A 20,417-nucleotide genomic window follows, 5' to 3' on the forward strand; every position below is an offset into this window, starting at 1 on the left:
ATCATGTAAAAGACAGGGCAAGACCTTCGGGGTGAAAATCTTAGCAAGCACTTCCTTTGGGCTACTCATAGAGCTCTGATTCACGTGAGATGGATGCTGACTAAATACTTCTGACTGCTTCATTAAAGTAAATGAAGAATGCTTGTTTTAAACCAATGTTTGCATATCTTTTGATAAGAGTAAGTAGGCAAAAGGCCTAGTCAACAAATATTACTTGAACACCCACTGTATACCAGACTCTAGTAGCTACCGAGCTGTAATTTTGAGGAATTTCACAGCTCTTAAGATGCTACCACTTTCTTACTAGCAAAAGAAGAAAGCAGCTGGGTAAATAAAGGTATTATACCATATCTGCAATTTTCCCTTTTTTCACTTCCCTGAATTGGACCTATCAACGACCATCCACAATATGTCAATTGGTAGCTTTCTGAGTGAGTGGAAATCTTCATAGATCACTCTTGCCTTTGTGGGAATAGCAATACTACATAGGAACCTTTTCTGTGAACGGATACAAGCTGTGCTTGGGCTGTTCTCCAAGAAATCCATTAGACAAAGACATACCTGAAAGGCACAAAATGACTTAGTTTATGAAAACCTGGAACATGGATTTCTGTGTGGCACTTAGATATTGGAGTTAGGTGTTACAAATTTAATTTACTTAGTAGTGCTCTAATAAATATACGATAGCTGGGGTCTTACTGCAATCGCTCTGAATTTGCACTGCCGATAGCTTTTGCTAACTGACCTATGTAATTCTTCTCTTTCTTTTATTTGAGACTACAATGTACATCCTTAAAAATATTATTTCCCAGCCTAGCTTTCAACTAGAGGTGGTTCACGTGACATAGTTCTGGACAATGCAATGTAACTGAAAGTTATCTAAGGATACTTGTTAGAAAACCAGAGGACACTTTGTTTGAAATAGTATAATGAAGCCACTAGTAAGAGTTCTTGTCTGCCTCCTTTTGGAATTCTCTTTTAAGAAAACCAAATCTCCATTTGGCTAAGCCATTGTAGGTAAGGCTGTTACTTGCAGCTGAATCCATCCCTAATCAACAACGTTTCATAGGTCAGCTAACATTTACCAAAAACCTCTTTTAAGATGATCTAAGAATTCTTGCTTCATAGCTGTAGTATTTACAGACTTAAGTGTATTTAATGCAAATGTTTGATTTTTAAAGACACATTGGCCAAACTTTTGGTGGTTTTTATTAATTATTAATAGTTACTAAAGGAAGCTAGGCATTGGAATTCTTTTTACCTCAAATGTAAAGCCTATTTATTCTTCAGAGCTGTCTCTTATGGGTCTCCAATCAGGAAAGATAAGTTTATCATAGCAAGTAGAAAGGTTCGTGTAAACTGCATTTAGGTAAAAGGCATTTATTTTTTCCATTTGGAGGTAATGAACTGTTCCTTCTTGTATTTTATGAGCTCAACATATGTGTATTAAATTTAGTCTAATGATTCTTAACAATGTTAATTGTTCATTCCTATCTTCGGCAAAACTCCTTGAAGAGACAGAATACAGTACTTGCTCTATTATTCTCTTGACTAAAACACAATGTTAGAATAAGGGTTAAGGTAATTAAAATAATTATTTAATGAGAGCACCTCTCCTCAGAAATGAGGACTCCTGCTATCTTTGTAGTCACAAGGTGGGGAAAGGCTACATAGAGCTACAGCTAAATTTGGCTTGCCTTTGATAGTGGTCATTTTTATGGAACATTAGGTACATTATGTAGGCCAGATTTTTGCTTTATGTAGTAAGTACAAAAGCCTACAGGTGTAGGAAGATGATACTAAACCATATTAGATTAGGTAATCACTTTAAATGTGGTCGAGACTGAAAATACAATTTCCAAACTTTGTTTGGAGATGTTATGTTTCATTCTACTCGTATGTTTTGATATTTTATAGAATTGTATAGGATTATCCTACTGATATTCACTCATTTGACTGTCACAATAATCTGCCCATTTACTAGCAGTTCAAATTTATTGCCTGCTCCAGCCAAGGTAATTGTCTTTCACTGCCCTGTGTGCATGTTCCTGATTAGTCTTATCTTCTTAGCTTCGTTTATGATATTTTCTGTCCCTTAAAATACTTTCCTCAATTCTGGTCATATTAAAATTCTATTCATTGGTCTGTTAAGGATCAGTTCAATTCTCCTCTTTGCTGTAAATCCATTTCTAATGATTCCAGTCAGATATATATATATATATATATTCCTTAAATTTTTATTGCACTAATTAGTCACTCCTTTTGGCCCTCAACCATGTGCTGTTTTGCTCTGGAATTAAATGGTTTTCTCAAGATATGTTCTATCTCTTGGTTGGATTGCAAATTCTTCATGGCTAGAGAATGCATTTTATCTTACTTTTATACTCTGCAAGACATCTGGTAAAGTGATAGATGCCCCAAAGATGACCATTAACTTCTTATTGAATTAAATAAACTGTAATTCTTGATTCTAGATGGGTCCAAAAATGAACATTTTTATTACTTATTCTAAAATTTATTATACATCTTTATACCTATATAAATATCGACCATATCCAGAAGAGCTATACACTATTTACTTTCATTCAATCCAATATATATTTATTTAGAGTTTGTTATATAAGAACTTTTGCTAGCCGATATATAAGATATAAAGGTAAACAAGAAACACAATCTTTCCAACAACTGTCTGTCCAGGAAGTCATTTTCACTTAATTCTGAGACCAATATTATAGTTTCTAATGCAACTGCTTTTAAAATAGGGATATATGCCTAAAAAATTATATTGGCACTTGTAACAAAGCCATCAACACTTCCCTAAAAATAAAGAAGCAAGAGCATGAGTTAAGAAGAGAATATGTCAGAGTGATTTTTTCTTTTTGTAGATATTACTTCTATTGTCATATAATGAGAAAATATACTGTTGTGAAAACAGCTTATTTATTTTAAGCTCTTGCTAATGCATATAGAATGTCTATATTTATTAAAATGGTAGATATTGTTAGGATTTTAGATTTAAAAATAAGCTTAATTAATATGAAATAACTGTGTATAGTATCAATGGAATTAGTTGTATAGAGAGATAAAAGTTTAATAAAAGTTTCATTTCTTTAATCCAGGTTTCCCAACCTGGCACTATTGACTCTTTGGACTGGATAATTCTTTGTTGTCGGGGACTGTCACAAACTTTGGAGGATGTTTAGCACCATTCCACTACCTACTAGATGCCAGTTGCACACCCCACAGTTGCAACAACCAAACATTTCTTCAGACATTGTCAAATGCTGTCTGTGAGGCAAATTTGGCCTCAGTTGAAAATTACTAGTTTAGTCAAAAGAAAAAAGAAATAGTATACTCACTCACACACACACATACTTAATTATCTGTTTCTGATTATAAAATCAGGACACATTTCCAAGGAAAATTTGGGAAAGATGAAAAATAGTGGTGAAACAAATTATTCCATAATCCCACGACACAGAAAACTGCTGTTAACAACTTCAAGTATTTATTCCAGTCATTTGTTTATTATCTTCCAGGCTTATGTATGTTTGTATGTGTGTGTATGTATATATTTATCTATATATTGTATCTCTCTAGCCATCTATTCAGATAGGTAACTACCTATATAACTCATTCAAAGAACTGGATTGCTACCAACCAAAAAGTGGGATTTAGGATTACTCTTGCCACTCTGTCCAGAGGTCAGTCAACCATGGAGTGTCTGTTTTCCAATCTCTGCAGTGTTTTCTGTCTTGGTTTCTTACTTTTCACTTTGGTTTCCATTCTGAGGCTGGAACCGTTTTTTGAGCATCTGCTCTCTTGAAAGAAGTCCCAACTTTCTCTGTAGCTTTTTCAAATAGTATTTTACTCCCTGAAGTTCCACCCTTACTCAGAGAGTCATCCACCAATTCAAGTCATCCACCTCAAACTGATACACCAGTGTCCACCCCAAAGACACTGGTGGCCCACCAATTCAGGTGATGCATGGATCACATATAAATGTGACGTGCCCCTCTGAATGATGATTAGAACTACATTATATTATTTCCCAGTACCCAGTCCTAACTGTTCTTTGCGTCTGTATCATTTTCCCACCAAAATCTTTCATTCTCACCTGAGGCCACTGCTTGTTTTAAGAACAACTCCATTCAAGTTCTGGACTCGTTTTACATGCAGTTAGCTAATACACAAAGAGGAATTTTGTTCTTACTAAGTAGGGCTGTATGCCGTGTACTGTGAAAATGCAGCTGATTCTTTCTGAGGGATCAGGGAAAGCTTCAAAAGGTTTAGGCAGAGGATGATGTTAATGACAGTCTAGGCTGATGGGATAACATGAATAGAGACAGAAACCCCTGTGAACTACGAAGAGGTAGTTGTGTATTTAAAGTTTATAATTGCTTTTTTTTTTCCCTCAGTAGAGATTAGCTCGCTGGTATAGAGAGCTGGTATACTATTGTCCAAAGTACATTTTTAACTTAATGTTCCAAAATCTGACTGCCACACTTGGGTCATGATTTCCCTAAATTACATTAGTACATATTTGCACACTGTATTAGAATAATATAATAAGTAACTCACTCGGGACATTATTAGATGACTAATATTTCCTTTGGCACAGTTTTTTGAAATAAAAGAGAGAGAATTCCTAAGGGTAAAAAAGAGTTTGACAGAGGAAAAACTGGGAGAAAAATTCAAGAAGGGAGATGAATAGAAATAATAGGTGTGTGTGTGTGTGTGTGTGTGTGTGTGTTTTGAGTGCTCCACAAGTCTGATGGGATGCTGATGGGGAGACCTCTTTCCAAATGAAAGCCATTGGAAGCATTGTGTAACAATAAGGAAAACATATATGGCAGCTTGCTAACATATCCCCATTTAACAATGATTTGGTAAGTTCTGCTATTTGCAATTGAGCCATATGAAAAGGATAAAGATCATGAAAGTTCTTCATGGTCATGGTAGTGCAGGTCTGCCAGAGTGAATATTTAAATGTTTTAAATTAAAAAAAATTATTGTTACCAAACAAAACTGATATCAGTCTTCATTGAGGTGGGGAGCACTCAGAACTGGTTATAATTCCGTTTGAACCTCTAGTGATCATTCTCCAACAAATAAAGATGACTTCTAAAGTAAGATGGATCTTCTCTGAGAACCAGCTCCAGCCTACCTGTAAGAACATTTTTCCAAACTCCTACTCTTCTAATGTGAGCTTCCATATTGTAATTGCATCTAATGTTGCTGTAGGAAAACTCTCTGGTGACTCTTTAGTTAGGCCTAAAGAGAAGTTTTTCTTTTTTCTTTTTTTTTTTTTTTGAGACGGAGTCTGACTCTTTTATTCAGGCCATAGCGCAGTGGCAAGATTTCAGCTCCCTGCAACCTCTGCCTCCCGGGTTCAAGCAATTCTCCTGCCTCAGCCTCCTGAGTAACTGAGATTATGGCACCCGCCCTCACACCTGGCTGATTTTTGTATTTTCAGTAGAGATGGGTTTCGCCACATTGGCCAGGCTGGTCTCAAACTCCCGACCTCAAGTAATCCACCGCCTTGGCCTCCCAAAGTGCTGGGATTATAGGCGCGAGCCATGGTGCTGGCAAGTTTTTTTTTCCAGAGCAATGTTGTTCTACAAATCCAATATAATTTTTACAGTTGCTATTTTAATCCTACACTCAACCTCTCCAAAACCTGCAATTCCAAAGAAAATACTTTTAACAAGGATCAAATTCAATTGAAACTAGTTGTAACTGACTCAATTAATGCTCTCTACTGAGTTTTTCTTTGCTACACTGCTTTAATAAGCATGATCTGTGGTTTCTAGTTTATTTTAATCAGCAGAATTAGAATTCTCTACATTTGCCTTCCGAAGACATACTAGTGGATATCCCTTTTCACTTGAACATGTTAATCACGATGTGAAAACTTGACACCGATATCAGAGACGTAAGAAATAGAGGTTAAAAAAAATACTCCTTTTTATGACCTGTTCCAAAGAAATCTTACTACTTTCCCTTAGCAGTTATTTCTGCATTTGGTTAGCTACATTTTCAATAATTGTGTTTGTGAAAATCACCCCTGATTATGACATCCCAGCACCAACTAAATGAATGAATAATGAATGAAAAAATAAAATGACAGTCAACTGAAAACTCAGTCCAGCAAAGCAGCTGAAAAAAAGTCTGGATAATGCATCAGTATTTTAAGTTATTGTTCACGTCTTTGGCATTATGTGGGATAATTTATCCATTGTTCCTTCTCTTTAGCTGGCTGATTCCTACTTAGCATGATCTCAAGCATAAGCTCACCACTCGAACATGTGTCATCTCTAACACTTTCCGCTTGCCCTGTTCACCCCCATTCCACCAGCTTAGACGTCTCTCCTCTGTATTCCAACCCAAATCACAATACTTACTATACACTAGACTGAGATTGCCCATTGGTGGGCCCATCTTTTATCCAGTCCAGAAACTCCTAACTGGCCAGGTTAGGCACTTGCCTTTTTCACTTTTGTATATTAATTATTGGCTTATGGTAAACCCTCAATAAATGTTTTTAAAACTGAATTGGCCATGATCTACATGTAGGAATTTTAAAGATATTTGAAAACATTCTTCTTGTAATAGTTACTGTAATGATACTAGCTTAACAATAATAGGTATAATTGATATAAATACATTAATTTATATTTATTGTATTTTATGAAATTTACTCTGTATATTAATAGAATTATATATTTTATATAACTTGTTTATAAAATTTATTGAGTAATTAAATATACATTATAACTTTAATAATAATAAATGTTACTATTTATCATTAGTTCTTACAATAATTATTATTAACAGCCCTATATTCGGCAATGGGTTTTGTGAAATAGATATTATTTGCCTCATTTTACTGAGAAGGAAACTTGCTGAGTGTCACCCAATGATTCTGAATTTTTCTCCCATTTCCTCCTCTGTTCGGTTCACGTTGGTAGAGGTGGCAATAGATGTCAATTATGCCTAATTGGGAAATTAGCATATTATTCATTAATTTGACTGGTTCAGGACTATGGATGTCTAACAGAGAATGGAATATGAAATGAAATTACTTGATCTATGTTGTTCTTTGACAGGGTAGAAACGGGTTCATAAGAAATTTGCCTAAAAGATGATGAACTCTTTAGATATTTTCTCATCCCCATAATGTCTAGGTCTTGAGGTGATGATCAATGTGTATTTGTATACTGACTGCTTCTAATTTAGTATCATCTAAAGTAAATAGATGATTATCAAGCCCCAAAGGTTGCTCAATTCAGACAATGGCCAAAGCGTCTACCTCTTGGTTCTTTTATAGCCCACAAAGGGTAGAGGGTGTTCAACAGGAATTCTCTAAGTTGCTACTGTCAGGGATACGTATGATGGTTTTACCTGGAAACCTTTGATAATGTTTTTCAATGAGGGAGGGCCTCGCTTCATCTTGTCCTTAAGCAGGAAGTGACTTCTCTTGAAATATTCCCATCCCAGTACAGAATGGGTCAGAGTAAAGAACAGAGAGTAGAGCCGGGCGCGGTGGCTCATGCCTGTAATCCCAGTACTTTGGGAGGCCAAGGCAGGCAGATCATAAGGTCAGGAGATCAAGACCATCCTGGCTAACACGGTGAAACCCTGCCTCTACTAAAAATACAAAAAATTAGCCAGGCGTGGTGGTGGGCACCTGTAGTCCCAGCTACTTGGGAGGCTAAGGCAGGAGAATGGAGTGAACCAGGGAGGCAAAGCTTGCAGTGAGCCGAGACTGCTCATATATATATATATATATATGAGAAGAGAGAGAAAAAGAGAGAAGAGAAATGGCAATAGAGATGGGAGATGGGGATGTCCTAAAACTTGTTGACAATTGCAGTCAAGATTTTCATACTCAAAGTGGGCAAAACTTGGTAATTAACATTATTTGATATTGTAGCTGGTAGCACATTCCCCCAGAACAGACTGCTTGAGTTTAAATCCCATATCTCCTACTTCCTAGATCTGTGACCTCGGGCAGTTTTTGTAAGCCTCCATGTATCTGTTTCCTCATCTGTAAGAAAGGGTGATGGTGAGATGTACTTCATGGGATTGTTAAGCATTTTAGATAAGTTAGTACATGTGCTTGGAACACAGTAAGTGCTACATTGAATGGAAAACCACAGTGCTGGCAACTGCAGGACAATTGCCATGGAGAACGTTCCAAATTGTTGGACTTGGAATGCCAGCTTCTGAATGCAGCTTGGTTACTGATGTCTTTACTGCCCCAGCTGAGTTGGCTTTTTGGGGGGAGATTCCCGGAGCTCTCTTTTCAGCTTTCCTTGCTGCAGGGCCTTGGTGCTGCCAAAAGATGAAGCACCACTGCGGAGTCAGCCCACACAGGATGGCTTACTTTCCTGCTCTCTCCCCTTCCCTGCTAAACAGCCACTATCAGGAAGTTTTTAATTTTCTTCTCTGTACCTTCCATGCTTTTCAAGTTTTAGAAAATGAATATACGGGGCCAGGTGCAGTGACTCACACCTGTAACCCCAGCATTTCGGGAGGCTGAGGCTGGTGAATCACTTGAGGTCAGGAGTTTGAGACCAGCCTGGCCAACATGGTGAGATCTTGTCTCTACTGAAAAAAAAAAAAAGTACAAAAAATTAACTGGGTGTGGTTGTGCATGCCTGTAATCCCAGCTACTTGGGAGGCTGAAGTGGGAGGATTGCTTGAACCTGGGAGGTAGAGGTTGCAGTGAGTTGAGATCATGCCACTGCACTCCAGCCTGGGTGACAACAGAGTGAGACTCTATCTCAAAAAAAAAAAAAAAAAGGTTGAGGAAGGAAACGCAGCCTCTGTCTCAAAAAAAAAAAAAAAAAAAAAGATTGAGGAAGGAAATGCAGCTTCTGTCTCCAAAAAAAAAAAAAAAAAAAAAAAAAGGTTGAGGAAGGAAACGCAGCCTCTGAGGGCTGGGTGCTGTCAAGCAGGCCATGGTGCCGCCAGGAGTTGTTCTGGCTTTCCCAGCTGGGTTGAGTGTCATCTTATCAACCACAGACAACCTCACAAAACAGCATCAGACAAGGCCATTCTATGACTGGGATGAACCGAGACAAAACAAGACCCCTCCATGATCAGAACCAAGCCTGAACAAAACACAAACATTGTCCAAAACATAAAATGGACCAAATCTTTTCCTGTCAAAAGTGATAGTAGTAATTGCCACTTCTTTACCAATCACGGCTTACGCTTACTCTAGTATTCTCTCCATCTAGGTATAATCATTACTAAGATAACTATTATTAAGATAACCAGTCACAGAACTACCCTCTCTTCTTAACAGTAAACAACCATGCTCCCTTGAATTCTCTTCCAAATCATCTAACATTTGCAACAATCATATAAGTCCATTTTAATACCTTCTTCCTAAAATACTCCATGGTCCCTGACGGTGTGGGTTTTTCCTCATTGTAATTAGTCAATATACCTAAATATGTTCAATAATAGTAGTAGTCTTGGTGGTCTGGCTGGAGGATGCTGGTATTTTATAACAAATATTTTTGGAAAATAAAATGCACTAAAACTTTTGTTATCATTGCTGATTTATAAGTACGTCTCATTTGAATATAGGAGTTATAACAGGAACATTGGGTGAGAATTAAGCCCAGAAAGATTTGAATATCCAAACCATGCCACCACTTAAAAGGGGTGGCTTCCTGGTAATATGTTAGTTGTGTTACCACTGAAAAGAGAATGCCAGTTGGGCATATGAGAAGTGGGAAGATATTCTAAGAAGATGATAACATGAATATTAACATAGGAGAAGGGAGGAGGAGCCATGTGGAACTAAAAATTCATTGCTTTAGGCAGAGAAGAGCAATTAATGGAATAATCTGGAGTGGGGTTGAAAATCTTACAACTGTCAGGAGGAAGGAATTGGTAGTTTATAAACTAAATACAAGCATACACTTTAAAAAATTAAGACCTAGAATAAAAAAGAAAATAATAAATATAAGAACTTGCAGAAATAACAATTGTGACAATCTTAGCATTTCTTGAACTGCTTAGCATTTCTTAAACACACATTTAAGGAATAAAAGTTAATTCTTTCATTTGAAGGACATTTCCTGAATGCGCCCAGTAAGATACGGTAAAATGTCATCACTTTGAAGTTTAATAACTTCTTTTTGTCCCATTTGAAAACCATATCACATCCATATGCCCGAATTTAACAGTTCATTAATTGTAAGCTCTGGAAATATTTTATCCTATAAAGAGTAAAATGGATGCTGACTTAGGATTTTTACCATATCAAGAGCTGGAGAATGTTTTTAAAATGTCTGATTCAGTCAGTAGGATGTATTTATGAAATGGAAGGAATCTGACTTTGCAAACTTAGATTATGCACAGTTTTGATTTCTACTAAATATGATTCAAGAGAAAAATCTTCCAAGTTGTAGCACAGATGTTTGATAAAAGCATAATGCTTCAGAGGACAAGTTTTTTACGAGCATCCCTGAATGTTTTGTGGCCTTTCTTACTAATGAAGATGAAATAAAAACATTCCACAGCTGAATTTTTTTCTGAACAGAATACCCTGAAGCCAATGGAAAACCAATTAAACCAAAAGTATGATTCTGATCATTAGAAGAACCATTAATTAATCAACCAGAACTTCCTTTTTGATTTAACTCTGATTGGTTGATTAACTCTACCAAAGATCTTTTTTTTTTTTTTTGAGATGGAGTCTTGCTCATCGCCCAGGCTGGAGTGCAGTGGCGCGATCTCGGCTCACTGCAAGCTCCGCCTCCCGGGTTCACACCATTCTCCTGTCTCAACCTCCCAAGTAGCTGGGACTACAGGCGCCCGCCACTACGCCCGGCTAGCTTTTTGGGTTTTTTTTTTTTTTTGTATTTTTAGCAGAGACGAGATTTCACCGTGTTAGGCAGGATGGTCTCGATCTCCTGACCTCGTGATCTACCCGCCTCGGCCTCCCAAAGTGCTGGGATTACAGGCATGAGCCACCGTGCCCGGCCCTTTTTTTTTTTTTTTTTTTGGAAATGGAGTCTCCCTCTGTCACCAGGCTGGAGTGCAATGGTGCAATCTTGGCTCACTGCAACCTCCGCCTCCCGGGTTCAAGTGATTTTCCTGCCTCAGTCTCCCAAGTAGCTGGGACTAGAGGCGCGTGCTGTCACGCCCAGCTAATTTTTGTATTTTTAGTAGAGACAGTGTTTCACCATGTTGGGCAGGATGGTTTCTATCTCTTGACCTTATGATCCGCCCACCTCAGCCTCCCAAAGTACTGGGATTACAGGCGTGAGCCACCATGGCCAGGCTATTAGAGATCTTTCTAAAATGCATTAGACTTTTGTACCTCTTCTGTATCGAGTCCTGACAAAATGAAAAAGAAAAGGTTGTATGTGTAGCAATGAAAAAAATGCACTGTGGAGTCAGGCATTTTGTTCCCAGTTCTGGCTCCATATATTGAATAATATATTTTGGAGTCATCATTCTCTCATGCATTAATAATCAAGAGGCAATGTGGTATATGGGTCAAGGCATCAGGCTATGTGTGTTTAAATTTCTTCTCTATTATCTATTAGATGGGCAAATGAACTACTCCATGGCTCGATTTGCTAACCTGCAAAATGGAGAGAATAACAGTGTCTGCTTCAAAGACTTGCTGTGTTAAAGGAAACACACATACATGAGTCCCTTAGTCCAAATATCTGGTACACAATTACTGTGCTCCCTTCCATGTTAACTATTAGTGAGTAATATTATATAGTTGTAGCAGCATAGGGATTTAAATTGAATGTGTATCAGGCCTAGAGCAGAGTTTTAAAGTTTTCTTCTCTGATTATTTTGAAATTTGCCTTTTTTGTCCTTAGAAGTTAATTGTGGAAAAATGCTCGTTAACAAAGGGTTTAGTTAACTGGATTAAACCAATTGAGGCATTCCTTATATGTATGTTCTTATTCAGAATAAGCTAATAGAGTTGGTTTCATTTAGCAGGGAGAAGCTGAAAGAGAGCTTTCTTGTCTCTAATTTATTCTGCAAATAACAGCAAACCAGTCACACTCAGGAGGAGAACACAGTCGAGCTGCTGGGCAGCCAGCTGAGTTCTATCAGCCCATGGGGCAGGAAGACCTTGGCCAGAGGACTCTCTCAGAAGTGACAGGAGCAGGAGTCAATTGAACTTATTCCTGACGAGTACAGTCCAGGCTTCCTTTCAAATGGAAAAGGCCATCGTTTGCTGCAGTCAGTTCCGTTTCAGCAGTCCACAGCTTAGCCTTGGCCTCATTACAACATAAATTTATAAACAGAAGTTCTTTCAAAAAATATTTGGTGTTAATTCTTGAAGTCAGGGAATTGAGGATAGGGCGTGGGGAAGATAGCAGCATGGCAGAGAGGTCTGGAGCACCAGTTCTGGTTTTTATGCCTGGTTCAGTCCCCATCTGCATTACTTCCCAACTAGATACCCTTCAACAAGAAACTGCTCCATGTAGTCTTCCTCATATGCAGGACAAAGAATGCAAACTCCTATCTGACGGTGTTGCTGAGAGTAGTAAATGAGATAATCTGTATAAAGTGCCCTTAGCACTTACTAAACATTCAATAAATGTTAGCTATCATTTTTATTTATGGATGAACATTAATTTGAGATCTTAGCTATATACTCGCAGTATATCAAAATACACTTCTAAGATTCTTTCTTGAAGTTATCAATAGAAATGAAGTCAATCATGATAACATGCCAGAATATTTATTGCTCTCTTGTGATAAATTTTATTCTTTCTTTCCATCTTGATAATGTCCATGGACTTTGTCCTGCTCATTTGCATTAGGCAAAGATTCATCAAGAAACAATACTAAAGGCTGGGTGTGGTGGCTCATGCCTGTAATCGCAGCACTTTGGGACGCTGAGGCGGGTAGATAATCTGAGGTCAGGAGTTCAAGACCAGCCTGGCCAACATGGTGAAACCTCGTCTCCACCCCAAATACAAAAAAATTAGCTGGGCGTGGTGGTGCATGCCTGTAATCCTAGCTACTGGGGGAGGCTGAGGCAGGGGAATCACTTGAACTTGTGAGATGGAGGTTGCAGTGAGCTGAGATTGTGCCACTGTACTACAGCCTTGGCGACAGAGTGAGACTCTGTCTCAAAAAAGAAAAAAAAAAAGAAACAATAATAAGAAACAGTCAAATGAAGACCCACCCAGACAGCTATGATTATAAAATAGCTAACTGGACCTTAGGGAAAGATAAGCTTGGCCACGTGACTACCAGAAGGTTTAGACAAATGATCTGAAGGCTTCTAAAACTATAAAAAACTCTAGGGTTTTTCCAGTAGTTACAGAGCAAAACAAAACAGGTCCACATCGTTTCTTTTCAGATCATATTCACTTATAATTAACTGACAACAACCTAGGGTTTAGAAATGTTAAATAAAGAGCCGATAAAAGCATGTTAGCAGCTTGTAAACTTTCTCTTTGATACTCCTTGAGATTTCTCAAGAGGTAGATTATTCAACATTGACATGGAAACTTCAATAAGATAGCCTGCCTTTCAAAGAAATCAAACAACAAATCAGCAGATACTAATTAAGCACCTACCATATGCAAGTCATGGTGCTACCTGAGAGAACATTCAACTTTTTCCCTAACATATGTATCCTCCTTCCACGTGCCCAACAAGTACATAAGCTGCACAGGTATTTTCTAGAATTTGGAAAGTTCTTCCATATTTAGAATTGGAATTCGTTACCTTGAAATTTCCAAAATTTGCTCCCAGTTGTATCCTTGTATGCCAAATATTTTGCCACATACCCATACTTCAGATACTGGAGATAGTAGCATGGTATGTTCCGTCTACTCCTGGTCAATCGTCTCATTACTTTAAATTTTACTCAGATGCCATCTGCATAGGATTCCACTTGGAGTGTCATATAGCAGTGAAAGTGCCTTGAAACCAAAGCCTGTGTCTTTCATTTGCCCTTCAGTACCTAGCAGTGTCATGGGGATAATGGGTACTAAATAAATATTTTTGAATCTAGTGCTAAGATGTTTTGTAGATAAACTTGCTAAGCTCAAAAGCAGACTGAGGTTTTGGGGAGTAGCAGATGATAACTTTGTGATCATCTCTTAACTACAGTTAAGGAAGATGGCAGAGAGATGAACATTTACATGCTGTGAATTGTTACACTTCTTTCATCTTCTGTACTGTAGTGGGTAGTGACACGCTCTTCTAATGCGATGATTGAGATGATTTCTGCGACAGATGTGGTCCAGTCAGTACTGCACAAATTCTGTCTTCACCAACAGTGGAGATCCTCAAAGGAAAGAAACCCGTTTCTCTCTTATGAGGCAGAATATCCTAATAATACTTTTTGGATAAGTTTACCAAGTCTATGAATGAACTAATAAATGCTTTAAAAAATAGGTTTTCGATCCCGGCTAACACGGTGAAACCCCGTCTCTACTAAAAAATACAAAAAAATAGCCGGGCGAGGTGGCGGGCGCCTGTAGTCCCAGCTACTCGGGAGGCTGAGGCAGGAGAATGGCGTAAACTCGGGAGGCGGAGCTTGCAGTGAGCTGAGATCCGGCCACTGCACTCCAGCCTGGGTGACAGAGCAAGACTCCGTCTCAAAAAAAAAAAAAAAAAATAGGTTTTCTCCAGATCACTGTTTTCCATGAAGAAGCGTTAGTTTGATTTGTTAGTGGAGTTGCCTGTCACTTTAATGCTAAGAAAAGATGTTACTACATGGAAGTGTATAAGTGAAAATTATTTCCATATTCAATTTTAGGAGTTAATCTTCCATGAAAATGTAAATACTCCTGGGAAGACTCATTTTACAAGCACAGTAGTTTTTTATTTCTTTGGGTGAATGAGTTTTTCATATTCTTTCCTAAGGTATTGATAAAGTAGGCTAGCTACAAAGGAAGAACCCACTAAACGGGGAGATGTACACAAAGGGATCCTGTGGAACACCGCTGTATCTGAATCCCATTAACTCCCTGTGAGGCAGGCATATTACGCTCTCCTCTCATTTAATGGTTAAGAAATGGAGGCTCGGAAGAATCAGAGACATGCAAATGTACAGAGTTCTTTTGGTAGACAGAACCAAAACCCAAATCATCAGACTCTTACTCCAGTGTAAGGAGACTGATCTCCTTGAGGATCAGTCTTGAGGGCAATGACTGTGTCTTGCCATCATTCCTGTATCATCTTTTCTTACGTCAGTACTTGGCACTCAGTAAATATAAATTTTTTTGTAAAATTGAGGAATGAATGTGTGCCTCTGAGCTCCCATGTTTTCTGGTGTTCGAGAATTTTTAGATCAAGATGATTGTTCTCTAATTCCTGTGTTTCCACGAAGAGGGTACCCCCTACTCCACTTTCATTTGGGGAGTGCTAAAGAGTACATTTCTACTCCTTCTTTTCACTCTTTAACTATTCTTCTCCAAGCACTGGGAACTGCTGATCTGATGATGAGAATCTGATAACCCCTTGCCACAATTTATCAATAGGTTGGCTGCTATTCCTCTAAAACAGTAAGTAAGTGGAATCTCATTTCTGTCTCCTGCACTACTTGCATAACAGACAAGTAAGAAGTGCCAAGGCTTGCTCTCAGCTTTCTCATTCCATGCGTGAGGCAGTCCTGGCCCTATGTTGTAAAACGATGCCAGTCACCCGTCTCTTAACATTGGTCTCTGGCATTCTGTTTCCAACAGCAACTGAATTTATGAGGCAAACCACAGTCCTCCATGTACTTGGCTGCTAAGTAATTCCTGGGGAGGGAGATGCCATTAAGACCTAATTCTCCCTTCAGGTGAGGGAAGAAAATCTGGATTTTGGATTTGTTAGGTGGAGATTCCTACATTGGCTTCTGGTCCCAAATAAGGTCTCGATTCCAGCTTTTCCAAAGACTCTGGGAAACACTGTGCTTTTATTTATAAGGACTACAGCTTTACTCTTATTTAGCTTCTTTGGTGTATTCTCTACTACAAAAAGCCCAGCAAGGAGGATAGTTGATTGATTGAGATGATAGATTGCCACACAATATTTATGCGATGACTAGTGAGAGTACATCTCTAACTTAATAGACATGCCATAAATATACCACATTGAAGCTGCAGTTTTTTATTCTATATCTGTTATCATTTCATCCTTTCTTTTCTTTTTTTTTTTTTGAGACAGAGTCTCGCTCTGTTGCCCAGGCTGGAGTGCAGTGGCACTCTGCACCCTCTGCCTCTTGGGTTCAAGCGATTCTCCTGCCTCACCCGCTTGAGTAGCTGGGACTACAGATGCCTGCCACCACGCCTGGCTAATTTTTTGTATTTTTAGTAGAGATAGGGTTTCACTGTGTTAGCCAGGATGGTCTCGATCTCCTGACCTCATAATCTGCCTGCCTCGGCCTCTCAAAGTGCTGGGATTACAGGCGTGAGTCACTGCACCCAGCCATCATTTCATCCTTTCAAAACATCATTCTATATTTTAAAAACTGCATTTTAAACTATCATAATCCCATATCTAAAATTTTAGGTAACCTCCAGAGACTTCTGGTGTAATATTAATTTTTAAATTTCTGCATAAAAAGCACCTCTCCCATTTTTAGACCTGATCCTGTGCTTCTCAGTGATTTCCCCTACACAGTAATTACTCAAAACTATAAAACATATACTGTGTTTAGGAACTTTACTCATTGAACAAGAATGAAAGCATGGGGCCAGCAAAAGACAATCTTATGAGTAATGCTGGAAATTCAGCAACAATTTAATGTTTACATGCTACCACTCACATTTTTTCAAGGATTCTTGTAAATAAAGTAAACACAAAGACCTGAGCTAAGCAGCAATGAATTGATCAGTTTGCTTGTGGTAAAACTAGATAGAAGTATACTTCTATCCCCCAACCTGATGTAGATGACTAGTATTTAAAATCAAAGTCACTTCAGAGAGAGATGCATCCCTTGCAAGAGGAGAGAGGTCATGCCACCAGTGAGAAAATGAAGAGGTGTAAGAACAAAGGAAAGAGAGAGAAGGGGAAAGAAGAAAAGAGAGAGGAGGAAAAGAAGCAAGTGTCCTTCCTTTTTAAGTCCCCGCTGGTTTTGGGGACATTGAGTGTCAGATTCTCTCTGTTTCTCCAATGAAAGGGGTCATGCTCTCCCTGGAGAAAATTCCCAGTGATTGGTTTTCATGAAGAAATGGAAGGCTTTCCTCTTACACTCTTTCTTCAGGGAGAAGACTAGAAGTATCCATAAGTGGAAAAGTATTTGCTCCTACCAGAGGCAAGGGATAGATACTAAAGCAGATACAGGTCTAGGAGAAACTCTTCTTTCAATAGCAAGGCTATAAAATATCACATCCACCACAAATCCTGGGATTCTCACAGGAATTTTCCCATGTAATGCATAGTTAGATATTTCTTAGTTGCTCCTATCTTGGTCTTGCCATTTCACTTATTTTGCCAACTCCATGAAATAACGTCGGATGTCTCTTTTTTTCCCAAACACCTGAGCTTTCACTGTACTATGATTATCATAGGTGCTTAGGACATGTTTTTGACAGATTGAATGCAAATATTTCCCCTGATGGACACCAAATGAGACAGTATTTGTGAGATGGCTGTGGGAACAGTAATCCTCTATTATGCTCCATAACATAGATGCAATGTTGTACAGCTGTTGAAGATTCTTGAGTTTGAATTCATTTTACTGGGGACAGAAAATGAGTCTAGCGAGCAAGTATTTGCTGAAATAACTTTGCATGTTGTCCTAATAAGGTTTGCAAATGAAGTAGAAAAAAAGTAATGGAAGGCGAACCCCTTCCTTCTGTTTTTAACAGCTTTATTGTGATATGATGCCAAATAATTCATCCATTAAAAGTGAACGATTTAAAAGTTTCTAGTATACTACAGAGTTGTGCAATGGTTACCATAATCAATTTCAGAATACTTCATCACCCTGAAATAATTTTTGTATCATTAGCAGTGATTCCATTCCCTGGCTTCATCCCCTAACCCACCAATCCTTAGCAACTACTCATCTACTTCCTGTCTCTATATATTTGCCTACTCTGAACATTTCATATATATAGAATCATGCAATTATGTACATTTCATGACTTCTTTCACTTATCAAAATCTTTTCAATGTTCATCCATGTTGGAGCATGTATCAGTACTTCTTTCCTTTATATGGCTGAATAATATTCCATTGTATTCATATACCAGTTTTTATGTTTCCATTCATCAGATGATGGACATTTGGATTGTCTACCTTTTGCCATTATGAATAATGTTTCTATGAACATTTGTACAGTTTTGTGTGGATAAATATTTTCATTTCTCTTGAGTATATACCTAGCAGTGCAATTACTGAATCAAAATGGTAACACTAAGTTTAGCATTTTTAGGAACTGTCAGACTATTTTCCAAAAGAGCTGCATCATTTGCATTTTCATCAGCAATGTGTAAAGGGTTCCAATCCTAATTCATCAATACTTGTTATTGCCTTACTTCTTGATTTTAGTCATCCTAATGGATATGATGTGCTCAATGTGGTTTTGATTTGCATTTCTCTAATAACTCATTATTTTGAGTATTTTTAATATACTTTTGGCCACTTGTTTATCTTCTTAGAATAAATGTCTATTCAAATCCTCTGTCCACTTTGAAATTGAGTTGTCTTTTTATTATTAAGCTGTAATAGTTCTTTAAATATTCTGGATACAAGTCTCTTATCAGATAGATAATTTGAAAATATTTTCTCCCATTCTGTGAGTTGTTTTTTCACTTTCTTGATGGTATTCATTGAAGTACAAAAGTTTTAAATTCATTCTTTCTCTTATGGATACCTGTATCAGATTAAGCAAGTTCTCTTCCATTACTAGTTTGTTGAGAGTTATTTTGTTGTCATAAAAGGATGTTAGAGTTTGTCAAATGCTCTTTCTGTGTCTATTGAGGTGATCATGTGGTTTTTGACCTTAATTCTATTGATGGTATATTATATTAATTGATTTTCAAATGTTAAACCACTCTTGCATTTATAAAATAAACCTCATTTGTTCATTGAATTTGGCTTGCTAGTATTTTTTGAGAATTTTTACACTTAAGTTCATTGAGATATTAACCTGTAGTTTTCCTTCTTTGTGATGTTTTTGTTTGGTTTTAGTATCAGGGTGATACTTATCTCATAGAATTATTTGGGAAGTGTTCATTACTCTTTCCTTTAAATCTCGAATACAATAATTGTTCCTCCCTCTCACATCTTGCCAGGTAACCTCCTTCATTTTATTTAGAAATTACAACACATCTAAACTTCCTCATCAGTCAGTATTTAGGAAAGTGCCTACATGATTTGAATCAATTTATTCTCATCACTAAATAGTGCTTATAATGCTTCCATATGATTTAAATCAATTTAGTTTCTCATTAGCGGAGCCAGGTGGGAGATAGAAAAGACAGTATGGGTTACAGACACACAGCTGTTAAGCACAGGGAGGAAAGAAATACCTGGAGGATATTTATCCTCCAAAAAAAACAGAGAGATAGTGTCTTAGACTAAACTCTCGGATTGCTCTGATGGTAGTGGTGGTGATGATGATGATGATGATGATTTTATTGTACTCTAGGGAGTCTTAAAATATAATCTTCCAAATGTGACATTTTTCTCCTTCTCTCTAGTTTTTTCTCTCCCACCTTCTCTCCTTTCTTTCTTCCAAACTAAATTTGTTTCTAGCTTGAGGTAAATTCAGTGGAGAAAACCCACTGATGCCTTAAAAACAGTATGAGCAAGTCAGTAACAATAGTAATGTTATATTTCTAGCCTAACTCATATTTCCCACTTAGCATAGTACAAACACTGGGGAACTGAAGAGTTATCATCATCATCAACAACAACAGCAACCACATAATAACCTATCTGATTCTGGGTGAATCAACATCTTCATGTCCCTCTCACAATACTAGACTTTATGAATGTACTCCATTTTAAATACTATAAAATTACATTATTTTAATTCTTAAATGTTTGATACACATCAATATTTCTTTTTAAAAAATCAAGTTAAACAGGTATTTACTCAGTACTCATATGCTCTGGGTTTTGAGGAATTACAGAGAGGGAGGTTCAGATACATTCTATTTGGAGGAGTTTACAGTCTCACTGGGTGAAGGTATATATTCAAGCAATACTTAAATAAGAATTCAAGATACTTTGAAGGCACTTTAAAATAGGAAATTTGGTATCTGTGTCCCTACCCACTATGTTCAAGGTACTGCATAAAATTCAGGGGTAAAACTATAAGAGCTCAGGGAAATACATAAATGTGAAAGTTCGTGTGAGGGAAATGATTCTAGAACCCAGAAAGGTGAAAAGGATTTAAATTAATAATGAAATGGGAGACATTTAGTGAAAAGTTCAATTAGAAGATTAATTAGCAATAG

The 20,417-nt window shown here is 37.5% G+C and overlaps 1 protein-coding gene across 2 annotated transcripts in view; it reads right to left on the reverse strand.

The window, feature by feature from the left end:
- The window catches only part of PTCHD4 (patched domain containing 4), a 213,494-nt gene that overhangs the window by 22,089 nt on the left and 170,988 nt on the right, over positions 1 to 20,417 (reverse strand). The gene's annotated exons all lie outside the window — the stretch shown is intronic.

This window comes from Macaca thibetana, chromosome 4 (genome assembly GCF_024542745.1).
Source record: "Macaca thibetana thibetana isolate TM-01 chromosome 4, ASM2454274v1, whole genome shotgun sequence".
In the NCBI taxonomy this organism is placed as follows: domain Eukaryota; kingdom Metazoa; phylum Chordata; class Mammalia; order Primates; family Cercopithecidae; genus Macaca; species Macaca thibetana.